This window comes from Melospiza georgiana, chromosome 6 (genome assembly GCF_028018845.1).
Source record: "Melospiza georgiana isolate bMelGeo1 chromosome 6, bMelGeo1.pri, whole genome shotgun sequence".
NCBI lineage: Eukaryota > Metazoa > Chordata > Aves > Passeriformes > Passerellidae > Melospiza > Melospiza georgiana.
This window is the reverse complement of record NC_080435.1, coordinates 8260623-8280067: the sequence shown is the minus strand read 5'-3', so window position 1 is coordinate 8280067 and position 19445 is coordinate 8260623.

Here is a 19445-nt window from a genome sequence, read left to right as displayed (position 1 = left end):
TTAAACTCCCAAATGTACTCCTTTTAATCTCCTGGAATTAAAACAGCTGTTCACAGGAATGAAGCTGTGCAACAGAGCTTAAAATATTCATTTCTGAATGAAACCTAGTTGTAATTTCTATAGACAGTAAAGTCACTGGTCTTTTTACAAACAGAATAAATAGTCCATTAAATCTGCTCTAGTTTTGATCCTGCCTCTTTCCATGGTATTTAGCAAGATATTTTTATAACTCTATAACAGCTATAACTCAAAGTGTGTTTGATACAATAGGATTCAGACTCCTCTTTGCATTGGTTCAAGAAGACATTGTTTTTAACCAAATATATACAATTTCTAACAGCAGTCTAGAGTTGTTTTTTGTACCTAAGGAATACTAATATCTCAGCTGATGGACAGCACTCCAGTTTAAAGTGTTCCAGAGCCTATCAGCTAGTAATATTTATTTTTACCATTTGTATGTGCTGGATATGTGCGTGTTACACCAGATATATAGGAAACAGATTTCTAGCATTGTTTGGTTTGAGAATAAATATTTATAAAATAATGTAAATGAAAGAAAAGTAACAGTCTACTTATACTCAGCCCTCAAATCTTTTGGTATTACCCCAAAACTTTTTAAGTTATGCTTTGCATAATAAAATGGAGCTGCCAGTAAATATCTTTGCAAAATGAAATGCGTTAGTCCGCTTTTGTCTGAACTCTGCTATCTGGTTCTGTTTCTACCAGTTTCTGATAGGGTGACCTACATTTAGATTTCACACAATATATTACCTCAACTGACATGTGAGAAAATCTATTGCAATATTGATAAGAGCATTCAAGTAGTTTTTGAAACATAAAAAACACCCCCTTCTTTAGAGGATATACAGTTCTTCTCTCCCTAGAACATTATTTGTGACAAGGCTATCCCAGTGTAGTAATAATATGACCAAATCAACTGTGTAAAATGAGATAGGCTTGCAAGTTATAGCAATTTAAAAATCCTTAAATTCTCCCATTTAAATAAATTGTACAATAATGTAAATACTCAGTTTCATTAAAGTTTTTGTTACTTTTGCCAATCTACACAGTAATCACAAAATAAGAGGCTATTTCTGGAGGATAATTTATTCAATACATTAATTTCTTTCTTCTGTTGACAAAATGCTCAGAAAAATCCTCACAATTTTGCCTGAGTTTGTAAATTTATTTGGTAAACGTTTTTCCGTGAATATTTTATGAACAGTTTGTTGTGGATATTCATGATTCAAATTATAACATTAATTCAGTGCCTAAGTAGTATGGTTTCTGCATTGTAATTGTCACTTGTGCAGCTTACCCACACATTTCCCATTTAGAATTTAAAGTGTGAATAATCACATCCAAACATATATTTTGTGACTATTTAAGCTTTCAAATTTAAATTTATTTTTGAAAGTTTAAGTAAGCCCTATTTTCTTCTAATGAATATTAGTGTGATTTTTTACAATTGCTTACACAACTCTTGTAATTGAATTTTGCTGACCTAGATTTCCCCTGTAGTTTCAGCAGTTTCAGTTGAGTAGAGCCTTTTCCCTTCACTTCATTTTCTAGACTTCTATGGTGTCCAGTAACTGAAAATAAGTTTTCTTTCTGTATAATATGATTTGGAGAGATTGATTACTTGATTTAGTTATTGATTACTTCACTTTGGAAATTTTGGCAACAAAATCATCTGAGAGTCCTACCGGCACTGTTGTAGAGTAGATGAATGGGGTTTTTTAATCCTTGATCAAAATCTCTTCTTGTGACATCTCAATTGACATATTAACTGTCTCTTCTTGTAATTTGGGGGGATAATGTCAGTTTGATGAAAGAGCTGTTTATGAATCTCACATCTATACAGCAGAGATGGGCATGTTGCCAAGCTCCACACAAATACATAATTTCACTTATTTTAATTGGCTTATTATTTATTCCATTACTGTGGGAGCAATTTCTCTCTGTAACATTATCTATAAGTACAGAAGTTGTGTATTCTTCTCCTGAACACGTAGAAATACACTGTTTTTTTGTTGATGAGATCCACCCTCTTTTTCCAGAGACAGAGCTAATCTTACTGCAGAGGTTCTACAATGTCTGAAAAGGATCAAATTTTTGAGGAAGAACAAGTATCTCACACTCCCGTTGGGCAAAACCAAAGTGACACTATCCAATACCCATTTTCTCGAGGGAGCACTTTCTTTTTCTCTTAATCTAAAAACCTAGACTCTGAGAATTTTTTCACAGCCAACTCTAATGGGCAGAATACTGGGACATTGACTGAATTCCAAAATTCATCATAGGTTTGCCATCTGTATCCAGAATAGTAAACAGGTAAGCCACTACAGAAAATTATGTGCTCGTAGAGAGAAGGGGGTTTTTTGGTGATGATCTCCATAGCCCTTTTAGGAAACTATTTAGCTGTATTTACAGAATGATATGACTCAATTTTTTAATGCCATTTTTAGGAGTTAGGATTTTAATTACGAGCCATTCTGTAACAATCATTTACACACAACTTCTTCTCAGATATTTGTTGAAATCCCTAAGTCTCATGCTCTTTATAGGAGTATTATAATGAAATTGAAACAACAGTGTATGAAGAACTGACGTACAAGGACTGATTCTCCTGGTTCTAGAGATAAATCCAGTACATTCACTACATCTGTTACTCATTTATTCAGCATTGGATATACCTCTTTATACCACAGCTGGTGCAATATTGGCCCCAGGTTAGTGTTCTCCAGCACTGGCTCAAATGTGGTTTCCTGGGTCTTGTTGTCCAGAGCAATTCCATCCAAATAGTGATGTCACTGGGCAGTTTAGTTTGCCATTTGGGAGAGCAGTTCTTACATTTCTTCAGGGGATGAGAAAATATTCCAGACATTTTCATCACCCTTTATATTGAGAGAAAAACTGAGGTCAGAGAGAGAGAAGCTGACAGCTGTATTAGAGTGTGCCATTTTTTTTATTAATGGTTATACTATTGGAATTGGTAAGTGCCATCTGATGAATAAAGACAATATACCTAACAAGTCAAATATACAAGTGAACAGAACTAAAAGATAAGGAGGTATTTAATTAGTTATATTTAACCTCTTAAATCTGCTATATCTTGTTTCAGTTCACTGCAGTCTGAAAAATGTTCTGCAGTTGATCCAATCAATTGTTTTGTTTTGTTTTGATTTTTCTATTGACTGAACTGATTATTAAGTCAAGATAAGGATTATTGATATTACCAGAGGCAATGAAGGATTGGAAGTAGCAGAAGCAATACATACAGTAAAAGTGGAAGTAACCTAAAAAAAAAGTGAAAATTAGAATAGGATATGCATTCTACTTACTGTTTTGCATTTGTATTGTATAACTTTCACTGTTCTTGCATTTTCATGTGGTCTGTCTGGCAGAGCTATTTCTCTTTTAGTGACTGATGTTATGTGCCTTTAAAAAGGCACTCCAAAAAAAGTAGTATTTTTAAAAGCTTGAGACAGCACTTTTTTTCTCAACTTACAGCTTAAAATCTATACATTTTTACTAAAATCCATGTAGGTTATTTTACAGTGTTTTACTGTCCATAACTCTTTTTCAAATAACAGCTTATACGGTTATGGGTGCTTGGCATGGCATGATCTTTAAAGAATTCATGGGAATTTTGCTTGTTTATGGAGAAAAGTATAGAACATCAACTGACAGAAGTGAAACAAAACCAAAAATTTCTTCATAGGTTATTGACTTGACAGCTGGCATGCATTTTCTTGCTGTACCTTAATTCTACCTCCAGGGCCCGTAGCAGCACATACCCAGCAAAAGGCAAACCCACCCATCATATTTCATCCTCTGGAAGTTGCATAGCTCAGTGCTCCACAGAAGGAGAAGTAAATACTATATTTAGGTATGCACTGGTGCTGCACAGCCAAGGAAAGCTGCTGTATCAATGAGGAGGTGAGTCAGCAAAGCATCTGCAGAGGGAAAAGTAGGCATGACTGTTGCTGAGACACCACACCTGCTACACAAAAAGGAGTACAAATTGAGTTTCTTAATGAATTTACTGCAGTACATTTACAGTAATCTTGGCATGTAGAACAAATAATGGACATTCTTCATGTACAGCAAGTTAAGCCACACAGTGACAAGAAGCGTCGAAGCAGGACCACCCTGATGGAAAAAACAGGCAGCAGGGAGGGATTAGTAAAGTGCTGCCATGTGTTCATTTGGGTTTTGTTGTGAATGTGGCCGGTGAAATTAGCTTGACACTTGCTGAAAAATTATGGCTTGTAGCATGTATGTGTAAGGAGGATAGAACATAAGTAAATAAAGGTATAATAGAAATTAATCTTACCCTCTAAAGAGTTGCAGCTGAGCCAACTATTAAGGATTAGGAGCAGGCCTGATTTTAACAGGCCACACCTGTAGCCAATAAGAAGAGTGTTATAAAAGAGTGGATTGATTTGTTGAGGGGAACTGGGGTTAGTTGGCTGCTGTGAGGATGAGTCAGAGCCTGTGCTGAGAGGAGCTGCCTACAAGAAACATGAAGGAGGTAGGAAACTAGCAATATAGAACCCTTGCACTATAATGGCAACATGTATGAGTATCTGAATGTTAGTATCTGGGAATGGGAAACTGTCCTGAAATCATTAATCCAGACCTAGATTTCAATGAGCAACTGAGTTTCCTGAAAAGCATGCTTGTTTTAGTTTTTTGAAAGTGGTAAGTGATTTCAGATTTGGAATCAATTTCAGCAAGAGGCCTTGTCATTTGTGTTTGAAAGTAACTTAAATAACACTGCACTTTTTATCACCTATTGAGCCAATAGGTGATATTATTTCAGAAATTGAAAATTTGGGAAATTGGCCTATGGGAATAAATCACACTGGACTCCATTTTCTTGGGTGGAAAAAGCCCATTCTTTATTCATGTAACTCCTTTTTATAGGGTTTTACAGACCTCATGTGTAACTCCAATTGGTTAGAGGCTTCTTGCCAACTACTTTATTGGCTAGTAGCAAGTTGCCACCCTATATTGGTCACTCAAACCCCCAATGTGTATGTGCAGGAAAAGTTCTTTGTGAGAGATAGTTGTCATTTTTCTATCCAACGGTGTAAAAACAGTTTATATAGGTGCTAGTTGTTTTTCACCCAGGAATAGATTGTTATGTTAACCAACTGCTCATGCCAGGATTGCTTTCAAATGGGAACTTGCAAAGTGCTAGCTTGTCAAGGCCAGTCACTGATTCCAGGAGAGCAGTCTTGATTTTCTGAAGCCTTTCTTTATGATTTTTCTACCTTACTGCAACATCTGTCTAACATTCTTAAGGTACTCCTGCTTAAAATAGACAGGGCTTGTTCCAGTTGCAGAGATTGGTGAGTGATCTATTTTTCGTTGGATAGCTAGTGTAAAATATATGGATAGTAAAAATATTATTTACTCTTTAGAAGAAAATTATTATTAAATAGTCTGAACTCTTGAAAAGCAGAACTAAATTCTTCAGTTGTTTAAGTTCTCTGACCTGATTTGCATTGTGCTCCTATTGATTTTGGTATAAGGCATTAAACTCAAGCATAGAACAAGTGCTTTAATTTAAACAAATCATTTAACATTTTGAAGATGTCCTGGCTACTGACTTGCAAAATGGAAAATACCTTAATAGCATTACAGCTTTTAAAGAACACAATGGAAAACTTAAGCAAATTCTCCAGAGTAAGAGTGAGAAAAATCTCACCTACTAAATCTTGAATTTTAAATGCTCAGTCTTGTCCAAGAGAAGATGTGCATAAGGTTGGACAAGTACCTTTTAGTTGCCAATTTGTATATGGTAGTAGAAAATAGTCTCAAGTTGGGGCATGGAGGGGAGAGTGTGTATATATTTTGTGCAGCAGAGAGAGTGTAGAAAAATGAAAAATCAGGGAAAAGGGACCTGGATATGGAAACAAATTGAGCCTCCTTGGATGTGCAGTTGTTAATGATGTATGGATGATTTATCTGGGTTGCAAATTAATGATGCTGAGGAAGCAGAGACACTAGTTCAGAGGTTGTGAAGGGTCAGCTCAGGTATGGAGTCTGTCATCTTTGATGCAGTGTGGTGCAGAGCTGTGGAGGGGCCAGCTTGGCAGTGTGTACATTTTTAGTCCGTGGTTAAAACTCCAGCTGGACCTCAGCTAGCAATTGTCTGATTTCACCCTCTTTAACTCCTCTCAGGATTATGCGATGCTCCTCATTCTGTCTTGTTACATCTAGAATACCTGGCTTATTCTAGGTATCTGCCTCTGTGGCTGAAGATCTGTTGTGTACTCATTCAGTTAATTTGTTAGCTGCAAGTCAGTGTTGGAGGAAAAAAATCTCTGCCTTAGAGAACTTGGTCATTGTTGTTTTAAAGAACTGCTAAGTACTGTTTTGTAATTTTATGGAAAACATTGGGATGAAATCTTTCTCCAGAGTGCAGTTTTACTGCTGTGGTGGTGTAACACACCCCACCCTTCTCCTCAGGCCACACCATGAGCTCAGAAATGCTCCTTAGCCTTAATGAGCAGCACCTGTGCTCAACTCATCTGTGCTTATCAGAAACACCACCTGCTCCCAGGAACTTGGGAGCTACAGAGCTTGGTCTTAACAAAACAGCCTTGGGAACTTAGTTTTCCTGCCTGAATAACAACCTAAGTGGAATAACATTTTTGTTGTCAAACCTTCAAAGAATATTTCCAGCATGAATTGCGGTCAGGATGGAACATCACTGTTTCTAAAGCCATTTATAATGGGACCTATAAGCAGTGGTCTTGAGAGTAAGACCCTTTGGGCTCTCCTCAGCAATCCTCCCCTCACTGGGACAGCTCTTAGAGCTAGCAAACTCTCAAATTTGCTCTACTTATAGTGCTGCCACTGAGCACCTGTGATGGAGCCTGAGCTGAAACCCCCCACTCCCAGAGGCTCAACCCTTTGTCCATGGAGAAGGTGCAAAGGCATCTGATGGGAGTATTGTGCTGAATTTGAGGGGAAGTTTCACCGGTATATACCTTGGTCTCTGCCTGTGTGCAGGTGTGAATATGCTGTAGCAAATGTACTGTGAATGTTGCTTTCTCAGCTTCTTTACATCTTTAGATCTGTAAGTAACTGTAAGAGAGTTACTGTTGTGCTATAGTAATTTTTTATATTAATATTTTCTTAAATTGTCTCAATTGAGCTATTGAGAGAGTGCTGTTAAAACCTTTAGGCCTAAACCACTGGCCAAGTTCAGGGTGAGGTTTAGCAAGGAGTCTATCCTGAACATTGTGACTCAATGGGAGGGTCTCCTTGTTCCTTTTCATCCTTCAGCATTTCTATCCTTACACTTTTCCATGTGCCGACTCCTCATAGACAACTTTTGGTTGATTTTAGCTTTAGATTGATTGGGGTTTTTTTTTAAGATTTCAGTCCAATTTTCCTCTGTGTCCTTTAACTACCTACTGACTAGTAGAGTGGGCCTTGCCACAATGAACCTTGTTGTACTTTCATTTTAACATGAAGCCTGCTTTTGGTGACACTTTGCTGGTGATTCTTGGAACAACCTAAACCACTCATTTATGTCAATTGCACAAATAATGAGACTTTTTCTTCAGCCTATTTCCAGCACTATCTGCTTGCCATTTTCTGTAGCAAGTGTCACACAATGCCCCTCTTGCCGTCGTTCCTCCACTGCATAACCTTAGCCTGTCTCTAGAGAGAAGGGACCAGGAACAAAAAAGTACATGAGCGAATTTTATGTCATTTATAATGTCACTTTAAGCTGTGTGTGGGTGGCAAGGTTTTGGTAGCAGTGCAGAGAGAGGCTGCAGCGGTGGCCCTGGTGGAGCTGCCCCACGCTGGGCACAGCCAGATGGAGAAAATGGTGTCCTGGTGGGGGCTGTGTGTAGCTGAGCCAGCAGCCAAGCTGGTGGCACCTCTGTGGAAATGTATTTTAGAAAGAGTATAAGATGTTAAAGGGAGAGATGAGAAGGAAACAACAAGAGTGAGGAACAAGACGGGACACCAAGATCAGAGGAGATGCTCTATGAAGAATAGTCACTGCTGTGCTTGGAAGACCCACAGCAGAACAGCTGGATGTTCCTGAAGGAACTGCAGGTTGTGGTGATCACATGTCAGAACACATGCTCACTTTTAACCAGAGTACCAGGTAACAGTTTACAGAGAAACTTGTGCATTCTTAGGGTTGAGGGCTTCAGAGCCAAGCAATGACACCTTGAGACTCAACTCAGTCACTCAGGAGCTCTGTAGCCCATGTTACCAGTACAGTGGAGACATTATGAGGTTTACTATGATTCCAGTCTCTTTTTTTGACAGCAGGTTCAAGGCTGCAGTGTCTAATGATTGTATCACAAAAAAACCCAAATCTGGAAATAAAATATCAGTGCTAGTTTCTAGCTCTTTTAAACCTCAAATGCTTTCAAGACTGACATTTATCAGCTGCAAGCTGCTGTTCGTGAAATCGGTCATTTTAGAATCAAAGCAGTTTCCAAACAAAACAAATTTGAAGGTGAGGACTACTTAATCTTACCTTTAAAGGAAAAATCTTGTCTGGCTATCCTAAATATTTAATTATTTCTGTTATCAAAGTGATCTCATGCTGAATGTAGTACAGAGAACCCTGCTAAAAAAAAAAATTAGGAGGAATCAGAAAATGACCTGAAACTGAACTCTCCAAATTAGAAACAAATCAATCTCTTAGATGCCAAAGGTAAGTCAGAAGTTTGATGGAATCAGCACTGAATCTATTTGTCTTCTTTGGTAAAAGGGTACCTCAAGAGCCAGCATTTTCGGGTGAAAAGAAAGGAAGAAATTTTCCTAGTCTCTGCAAATGCAAGAGTGTGCTCCCTCTATCTCATTTATTTTGCTCTTAGGACTGCCATGTAGAGGAATCAAGTCTGAAAATCAGTTTCATCTTTATATTTGAAATCTTTATTTTTCTTTCCAGCAACAAATCTGTGGAATATGAGGTTCAGAGCTGTGGTTTGCATATACAGGGAGAAGATATAAAAAACCAAAGCTCAATAAGAGTTGAAACTGGTCAGTTTTGTGTCAGATATGAAGGGCTTTCTGAAGTATGCTAATAGCAAGAGGGAGGTCTAAAGACTACATTGGACTGATACTTGTTGAAGGTGGTCACCTGGCTGAGAGCAGGATTGTTCCATGTTAAGAAGCAATCACCGCTCTCTTTATAGAGCAGAAGTTCAAATAAATTAATTTTTTGATCAGTTTGCAGAATTTTCATAATTGGTAATGATATATTTTGCCATGCTAGAAATAAGATTACAGAAATGACATAATCTAGAAAAAGGCAATTGTAATAAATTGCTAAGTGTAGACCAAATTTATCTTTGACATCTTTATGGTTTAACCTTGAATTTATTTGGCCTTCTTGGGTTTAAGTGGGGGTCATATAAACAAAAGAGCAGTCGTGATGGAGTCTGACATTCTGATTGCAGCGTGATTCTGATGGGGAAGGTTCCAGAGAACGCTCGCAGTGACGGGAAGGACAGACCCTGCAGATGGCAGCAGAGCTTTAAATTTCAGCCCGAGACACAACCCCCAAAGAAAACTCCCATTTCCATAGACTATTACAGCGAGACGTTTTGCTGGTAGCCAGCCGCGTGTTACTGATGCCTTTTAAGAAAAAAAAAAAAACAACAGTTTTTATAATTATCAAATATTAGGAGGATGTTTTTTTGTGCCTTTTGGAATCACTCCAATTTCCCAATGCAGACATTCCCTACCACTCTGTTTCATGTGTTGCAGGTGGGGTTTTTTCTTTAGTATTTTTCATCCTTTAGGTTTAGAGCAAGAATGTGACCTAGCTGAATTGGAATAGCATAGCCCACTAATATCTCTCTACAATAGCCAGTTTAGTCATAGCAAAATTTAAGTGACTGTTAAAAAAACCTTTCACGTGGCAAATACCTATTTCTAAAGACACAGCCTCAGAAACAGAATAAACAGATTAGTTCAAACACATGAAAAAGTATCCCTTCCTGGATATGAAATACTGTTTCCCTTACTTTTACTAGCTCTGTGGTCCTAAGGTGATTTCTTCAGTCTGTCATGCTGCATAGGCTATTTCTTCCTTGCTCAAATGTCTTTATCTCCTCTTTTTTCCCCCTTTTCTCACCGATGCTAATCCTTCTTGTAGTTTGTATTGATAATCTTTACATCCTCATCTCCTTTCAATTTCTACCCTTCAATATTAATAAGATAGAAACAATCCACAAGAATAATGATCAAATAGAGCCTAGTGCAGGTAAATGTTTATGATGTCTCTATTTTGTGGTAGTCCCTCTAATTTTAAGGAATAGTTTGGTACCCATTATATTTTTGCTGCATTTAAATATTTTGGCTATTCCTCCTCTGTTTCCACTGGCATTGCTTTATGTCTGTGCTTGTATTGTAATTTAAGGGCTATGAAGCTTGAATATGCTTTTGTTTTCAAAATGTAGATCTCTCAAGAGCAGTTTTAAAGCACATGTATGGGACTGTTGGGTTGTTCAGAAGGTTTTTCTCTCCAAAACCAGTAAATATTTGCCTAGTCTGAGTGTGGGATATTTTTTAGTGCTCCATTTCCTATCCTGGAATTTTGTATAATGTTACCGGATGCTAAAGATGCTTGTGTTTTAACAGTTTTAACAGATCAGGGAAAACTGATCTCTGTAAAGGCTTTGGGATGCTTGTAGATGGAAAGTGTTATGTAAATTGTTGGCAGTTTTACTATTTCATACAGTGTGAACTGATGAAAGACAGGAAAGGAGTGGCACTTACCTCTCAATACAATATATAACTTGCCTTAGATAGGACCATTCTGTTTACTGAACACTTCATTCAGTCCCAGTGGAGAACCAGTGGTGGCATCTGCTGTTTTCATAACAACCCAAAGAAGATGCCATGTCTCTGAATGGCTGCCTACCCCCAATGGCAAAACAGCAAAGAAGCAATGTGAGAAACAGCTGTGCTGAAAATAACTTCAGTTATCATCACTGGAGCGAGTGGGTTCATTCCTGCCACAGGTCTGTTTGCCCTACAGCAAATATCTTCTCCCATAGTGGTGGATTGGTGCCATGACTCTCTTGGGCATTCCCAGCTGTTTTTTTTTTTTTTTTTTTTTTTTTTTTTTTTTTTTTTTTACTGCAGGAGCAATATAAGAGGAAGGGAGAAGCTGCTAAAAGAAATATACCGTTATATGACAAAACTACTGACTAAGTAGGATGCTACTACTATTAATACTAATAATTATTTTAAAAGTAGCACAGCTTATTTTTTCTGGAATCCTGTAATTCAAACACACAGAAAAATGGCTTCCAGCTTGTTTCTGTTCAGTGAGAGACAGTAAAGGACAGAGAATATAACATTGTACTACTATATCATAGCCACTTTGCTCAGAATCTAGCAGGGAGAAACAAACAAAAGCTCATTGTGGTTAAAAATCTGCAAAGGACCATCATTGTGACCCAAAAGAAGGCATCAGTACCACCTCTGAGCAACAGCTCACCTTTGGGAAAAACTGAATACTCACCCGTTAATCAGTCAATTAATACAAAACTAGATAAACTGTAGAATTTGAGGCCCCTGCAAATAAAAACATGCTGTGATCAAGAAATCATACAGCGGGTGCCTGAACTGGGAACTGGTTGCGGTTTATAGCAGAAGTAAAAACCCATTTCATGTGAAAAGGTGGAAGGAGCAGACAAGGAGTCTAGATAGATTGGTTAGTTTTACACTGGGGAGTTGAGTAAACAAGTACAGAGCAACAAAAAATTCATGATGCATCAAGGCAACAGCAGAATTCTTTCAACAGGATGCAGAATTTGCTTGCACTGTCTCTGGACCAAGTGTTTAATCTAATCCTGAGGAAATGAAACACTTTGCAAGTGTAACCAGTAGTAATGCAAGGCCTGCAGATGTTAATTTGAAACCACCTGTCAGTGTGGGAAAGAGTATTTAAACAGAGAAGGATCTGAAACAGCCTTTGAAAAGCTTTTGCCGTCAAATTTTGCAGCTAGGCGTTGGTGTACAGAGGTTTGCTTATATATATGAAAATATATTTTTATATATTTTAAATATTCACATAGTGTGTATATATAGGTGTGTATATGTGGTTTTGTGTATACTTACACACAAATATAGAGAGATTTTGTTGCCACTGGGTATTTTGTAGAATAGCTGGGAGCAGCCTCAAAGGGCATCACAGTCAAAGCTGAGATCAAGAAATGAAGAACAAGAGTTTAATATCAAGGTCTATATCTTTATCTGGGACTTTGAAAATTATGGGAAGAGCCTCCCAGATTACACTGGTGACATCTGAGAGGTGCCCCAGCTCAGAAGCACAATTTAGTGCGCACAGCAACAGATATTGTGGAAATTATTGCTGGGCAAGGAAACAACACTGTTGATAGATGAGTGATTTGGTAATTCTTTTAAATGACTGGGAATATTTAGAAGCTTTTTGGGGGGGAAGTGTGTGAATTGCTTTTTTTTTTTTTTTTTTTTTTTTTTTTTGGTGAGGTAGTCAAGGAACTGATTAACTGATTTCACAGACAGGAGATAGGAAAATCCATTGAGGAAGCAGTTTTGGGTGTACATTTCCAACCCAAGGGACACAGGTGACCCTGACAGTGACCTTATGGAATGCTACAAAACTGTAATGTAAATATTGTTAAGAGGAATGCTGTATCCAGTGGATGATTCCACTTTCTGAAAGGGCATAAAGTTACTCACTAAGGGCATATCACCTCTCACTAAATACAGAATTACAAATTACTGGGCTGTTGGCCTGATGTGCACTTCTCAAAGCTCATGAGTTAGTGTTTCCAGAGTTTTGCTGAATTCAATACTGAAATAGAAACTGCTGTATCCAAATGCTGGCCAAGTTTGGTAATGTTCCCGCTTAGAAAACTGATGTAGACCCAGACTTCTGTTCTGAAAGCTGCGCACTGTTGAGTGGAAGGCTGCAAATTTCATCTGAACCACGTAGTTAAAATGCTGCTCTGGTACAGCTCTGAGCAAATGCATTGCCTACATCTTCCTAGACTTGCATTTGCATCATTAGGACACTTAAATATTTAATGGGGCCTTTTGATGAAAAAATGTGTTGGTATAAAAGGAAAAGTGGACAGGCTGAAAAACATTTAAAATGAAATTAATGACTCTGAGCAGAAAAAAGTATTCATCATGCCAAAGTGACGCCAGTTGAAATTGAAAATTATTTAAAATATATCTGGTGGGAAGAAAAGTGCTTCAGGTTTTGGAATGTGAAACCCGACACAGAAATGAGCTGGTACTGGGAATACCTTCAGAAAGAAGCCACTTCATAACTGGGGAACAGATGCATTTCTGCCTTGCATATTCTGGCAGACACATTCAGGTTTGCTGCTGCAGGCATGTACAGAATGTTTCCAAGTATCAAAAGACTGAGTCTTACATCATCACTTTGCAAAAAAAGAAAAATGGATAATATGGCCTGGGGCAGAAAAGGCACAGGCAGGAAGTTACAGAGCCACTGAGAAAGAAGCATGGAACAGGGCCCTGTAAGCCAGTTGTAAAACGTGGTATTTTTTAATTCCTAACGTGCCATCCTCACTGGAGTCTAGTACAGTGGGCTGGTCGTTCACAAGCAGCAGAGACAAAGGCTGGCTGCCTCCTTCCTTCTCTCTTGAGAGTATGCATTGTGGTTTTCCTGATGGAGATAATATCAATCTTCCAGTGAATGATACTTTAGTAAAAAGTTTCTCATAAAGTTTTTTAAAGCAAAGCAAGACTTGAGGTTTAGGTTTGGCAAAAGCATGAGTGCTTCCATGTGGAACTTGGAAATGTTGACATCTTGTCACCTCTCTGAAGTGATTTTAGTTATCCTGAAGGCAGATAATTTTAATTAAAATGTAATGTGGCATTATAACAAATATTACATTGAATCCTTAGACAAACCTGTTACCCAGCTGACCTATCACCTTCTCACTGATGTATTCTTACGGTTTTTCTCCAGGAGGTGCTGGTTTTCAGTGTGATCCCAGTAGTAAAAGGACTCAGACTCTGCCAAATACCTCTTAAAACACTTTTCATTTACACTAACATGGAAAGAGAGGATGGTACAGATCATTTTACATCCCCTTAGATGCTGGGGATGCTGAGCTGCACAGCATCAACAGAGCTCTGATCAGAACGTGGCACACTGTGCAGATCCCATCCATGGCAAGAGCACACAGCATTTTGGCCTTTGAGCTCTTGCTGGATTTTCTCAAAAGAAAACAACTCCATTCATCATTTTTACTGTCAAACAGAAAGTTCTCATGAGAACTTGTTGCTGCACTTTTCAGATAAAGGCAGGGACAGGCAGGTGGTGCACTGGCTGCTGCTGAGCTGGGTCTGCCTGCAGGCCCCTGTTACCATTAGCTGGATGAGTTTTTCTGTGGCACAGGGACATGCACAGCATGACACTGTCCTGAGGGCCAAGCTGTAAGTGGAATGTAGCACAACACAGCCCTGTGCCTGCTGAGGGTAACTATAAAGTGCTGCACGATGGTCTTCTTGCTCCAATCGTTCTGCCTAGGGTCATTCAGAGAACAGCTAATTGCATGCTTCCCTCCCTCTCACACATCTCATCCTTTTACATAATTTTCAGGGATTTAGCTATCCTTAGGAACACGTACTTTCCCTGCTCCCCCCCCTTTGTTAAACCCTGCTTTAGAACAATTGCAGCAGGCAGACTCTTGAAGAATTGATTCCAGGTCTTACAATGCATGTGGTGCAAACCTAGACAAAATGTTCAGGATTTTAGTCAGTCTAGAAAAGTTTCCAAAATGGCTGAATTTACCAGATTTAACTTAATACTGAACCTTAGTGATTAATCTTATTGAAGGGTGTGCCAGACAAACTGGCACCAAATACTGATTCATGCAGGTGCTATGGAACAGTTTCCTTATTATAGAATGGTTTCCTTATTTCCTTTGATATTTGGGGGGGTTGTTTGTTTTTATTTTGTTGGTCAGTTTTTGAGATTATCTGTCTCAAAACTAAGCTGTTCCTCTTGATTTCCACTATCCTTTGTTGTCTTCTTCATTACCAGATGGCAAGGATTTTACTGCCCAGATGCATTAGACCAGTCCTTCATTTGTTCTAGTTGTATTTTTGGTTTTTTTTCTCAAGTAAATTTGTCTTTCTTTGGTCCTTCAGATATTTCTAAGAAACACTAGATAGATTTTGTGGAATTGCTGTCCAAGTTTACACTATTCTCCATTTCCTATCCACATCTCAGTTACTTGATGCTTTTTTCATTGCAGCTTTCAGATGGGGACTTGTTAGTGCCAAGAGATTGAATCTGACAAGAAAACTGACAAGATAAGACAAGCAGTTATGCAACTGAAAAGGAACATTTCTAAAACTGAGCTTTTGGTTTTGTGATTTTTTTTACCTTGGCAGGTTCTAACCAGAAAGGTGAAAATGTAAAAAACCCGCAAAACTATATTAACCATTCAGTTTCTTACAGTTCAGCCTCTAAATATTAAGTTCCAAGCCATGCTTCCACTTGAGATTTTTTTCCTCTACCTACCAGTTTCTGGGGTATCTTAATAATTAAGCTTCTGAGATGCTAAGCTAATTTTTTTTTAATTTTAGTTAACTCCTCTTTTCCAGTAGTGCAGGAATGAGTCATTTGCTGAAAACTGGACATAGCTTTGCATCCTGTTGCAGCTCTGTGTTACAGCAGTATATATAAAATATGTGGTCAATACATATGCAATGGTTCTTGGGTTTATTTTATTTTACTTTCTTCGCAGGTAAATTGTCAGTGTTCATTTTTCTTATTTAACAAAATCTTCCTCAGCAAGATTCCAGGAAATGAAAACACTGGAGAGAGTGTTTTAAGAATTGTTTGTTTAAATTTCCTAGCCATGTCTTGTCTCCAAGCTTCAGCTCACCACACAGACATTCTGGAATAATTCCTGGTGTGAATCTGGGCTTGTGATAGCTCTTGGCTTATACTAACAATTATTATTAACAATTGTTATTCATTTCCACTTTAATAATTTTAAGTATAGGCAAGCCAATATAGGAACTCAGCTAGAAACATCAGAGAAGAAAAAGTTAGAATAAACAGAGTTCTGACAGTTGCTGATGTTTTACATGGGGGGTCACTTAGCCCTGCTTTCAATTACTTAGCTTTAAATGTGATTTACTGCCTGCAGCAGTGCTCATGGTCTTGCTCTCTTCTTTGAGATTAACTGCTGTTAGCATAAATTTTATTTAAATTTATATAAATTTTACTTTAAAATTATCATTAGCTACAGAAGAAAAACAGTTTAAAGGAATTACAGTAATACCTCCTACTTCTGTGAAAATAGAATAATTTGACTGTCAAGTTTCCGCAGAGTAACAAGGATTAAAATTTAGTGTTACCATGTAACCTGAACTTCTCTTTAAAAGGAAAGAGAACAATTCTCTGAGTCCTGTCTGTGTATGTGATATTTTCAATATAAATACTTGGTTCAACAGATATCCCCATAAATATCTTCTGGTCACTCAGACCAGTGGTAAAATTTCTTTCTAACCATCAGCATGAGGAGGAGTTAAATCTCAAGTTCATGAGCTAAACATCCAAGAAATTACTACTAGTAGGGGCATCAGCTTATAATTGTCAGTGCTTCAGGAAAGGTAAAAAGACACTGGTGTGATGAGCAGAATTATCCAACCAGCCAGAAAATGGCCGTCCTGGGGCTATCCATGCAGGGCCACAAGAATGACCAAGGGCATTATATGTGAGGAGGGGGAACTAGGAACGTTTAGCCTGGAGAAGGGAAGACTCAAGGAGCTTCTTATCAGAATGTATAAATATCTGAAGGGAGGATGTTAAAAGGATGTATCCAGACTCTTCTTAGTGCCTAGTGACAAGAAGCAATGAGCACAAACCTTGAGACAGTAAAATATGACACTTTTCTGCTGTAGCTGAACATTGGAACATGTTTCCCAGGGAAGCTGTGAAGTCTCCATCCTTGGAAATATTCAAAACTCAATGCAGTCAAATATTCAAAGTGGATGCAGTCTTGGGCAACTTGCTGTAGCTTACCCAGCTTGATTAGGAAAGCACAGAAGGTCTCTTCCATTCTCACTTCTGAGAAAAATAAACACTGAGTACTCATCTTCAATCTGAATGTCTCTTGGTCTTTAGAGCCTTCCTAACAGCTTTCATTCTGAGTCTAGAACAGGATGTGCCTTCTCTCTTTTATATAGATTCCCATATTCCTTAAAAGCTGAATCTACCCCCAGACTGCTGTGTAGAATTTGGCAGGGGCAGTGCCTCATGTTTGTTTCTGCCATCACAAACGTGCTATTTGTCTGTTTTCCTTGAGTGCAATGCCTCCAAGGGACACAGACTCCAACAGAGCATTCTGAGAGATCTCAGCATTTGGGGGGCTGTAGTTAATGTGAGAGGACATCTTCACTGGGCATTTCTGTCAGGTTTGCCCTCTTTCTAGCCTGATTGCTTTCTGCCAAGAGATTTTCAGCCTCCTTAGGAGTGTGCATCTTAGCCTGAAGATGAAATTCTGTGATTTCCTTGAAACCTTGTCACTTTACCCTCCCATCTCCCTGAACTCTTCAGTTCATCAAATATAGACTCAAGGGACTACAGTTTGTCACTGAGCCCCTTAAGCTGCCTGAGCTATTTATGTCACTTGCCAATGGAGCAAGTTATGATATATGGCATTTTAAAGGGTTTCGACAATCAGGAAGTGACCACTGAGAATCCCATAATTTTCTCCATTCACAGATGATGTTGCAGTCCAGATGAACTCTGTCTTTTCATGCCTAGCTAAGCTCTGGTCCTCATACTGGACATGGCTCAGCATTCCCCACAGGATTGTCCCAGCTAATACTGCGCTGTGATGATGTGCACTGCAGAGAATGATTCCTGTCCAGACCACAGTCCAACAAATCTACCTAGATCAAAATTAGAATGAACAAGCAGTTAATTGCTAAACCTCTGAATTTCAGTTAGGCATGGCATAGATTGCTTTAAGTAAACTTCAGAGAATAGGACTAAAAGAGGAGCATTTTTTAATATTCATAAGGGTGGGAACATAGTAAAAACTTGGGAATAGGATGGGAAGTTGTCATTCTTGAGAGGTCCACTTGGCAAACTTGAGGACTGCCCAGAAGAATTTGTCCTGTGGAAGCATTTCTGAATTGCATTCTGATACAGCAGGAAAGCCATTAAAAGCCCTAAGAAATAAGAGAAACTGACTGTGGCACTTTTTATACATAAAGACCTTCATGGTGAAGCTTACTCCCCTAAATCCTTCACTGCTAGGTAGCAATAGGACAAATTTGTCAAGAGAAATTAGGCCTTGCATAAAAAATAGCCTGTTACTTGAAATAATGTCAGCTGCAAATTCTGCACTCATGATAAGTTTACTAAATGTTTTAATGGGTCTTGTGCCAATAATGAGCTTATAAAATATATGACTTGTACCTTGTAATGCAATGAGTTGCCCAAGTGCATTGATTTCCTCTCAGTTTCAAGGCGTCAAGAATTTCTAATGTAATGGGCTTGTTTGCAGGCTGTGCAGGCTTTCAGAGAGATGAAAAGGTTGTGACGGCACCAAATGTGAATTATTCAGTGTAAACAAATTTCTGTGCAAAGCAAACTAAAGTAGTCACTCTACCACTCTGTTTTATTCTTCCTGTATTTTAAGCCTCTTCAAAGGATAACACTCATCTGCTTCGTTATTGCCCTTTAATGATGCTAAGGTTATTGAGGAAGACAGAAGCAATAAGGATGCTAATTGCTTGCTCAGACATCTATCTCACATTTCCATCCCACTCAAGGCTGTCAGGAGAAAAACCTTTTTTAGCAACTTGTACAAACATTTTACTATTTAGAAACATCCAGTGCATAGTTGGACAATCTGATTTGATGAGAGACTTGTATGACTGGAAGTAATTAATCCCCATGCGGGTTTTTCTCTGACATTTTTTATTTGCCTTTCTCCATAAGACAATTATCCATTTAATTATTGGGGTTTGTCATGTTTCTGCAGACAAATGGGATGCAGAAACAGCTGTTGGAGGAACTGCTGCAGGAGTCCACTATGCTGTTCTTTGCTCAGTAACTAGTCCAGAGTGTATCAGTGAAACACTCAGTGTTTTTCAGATCTCCTAATTCTATGGGCTAACATGGAGTATGAGAGAGAAAGGGAGAGGGAGACAAAAGATGATGAAAAGCAAAGAACAAGCTAGGGAAAGAGCTTGATGGTCCCTATCCCATGTTCAAGGAGAAAGACAATCACTGTAAAACAGTCTGTTCTCTACCACTGGAAATCTTACTGAGAGATATCCCAGGGACAGCTAGAGGAGAAGAAGCAAAATCTCTAAACTCCAGGAGATGGAGAATGCAAAGTCTCTAAGTCCAGTCTCTAGGCAAGCTCCTCAGATGTGATATTTGT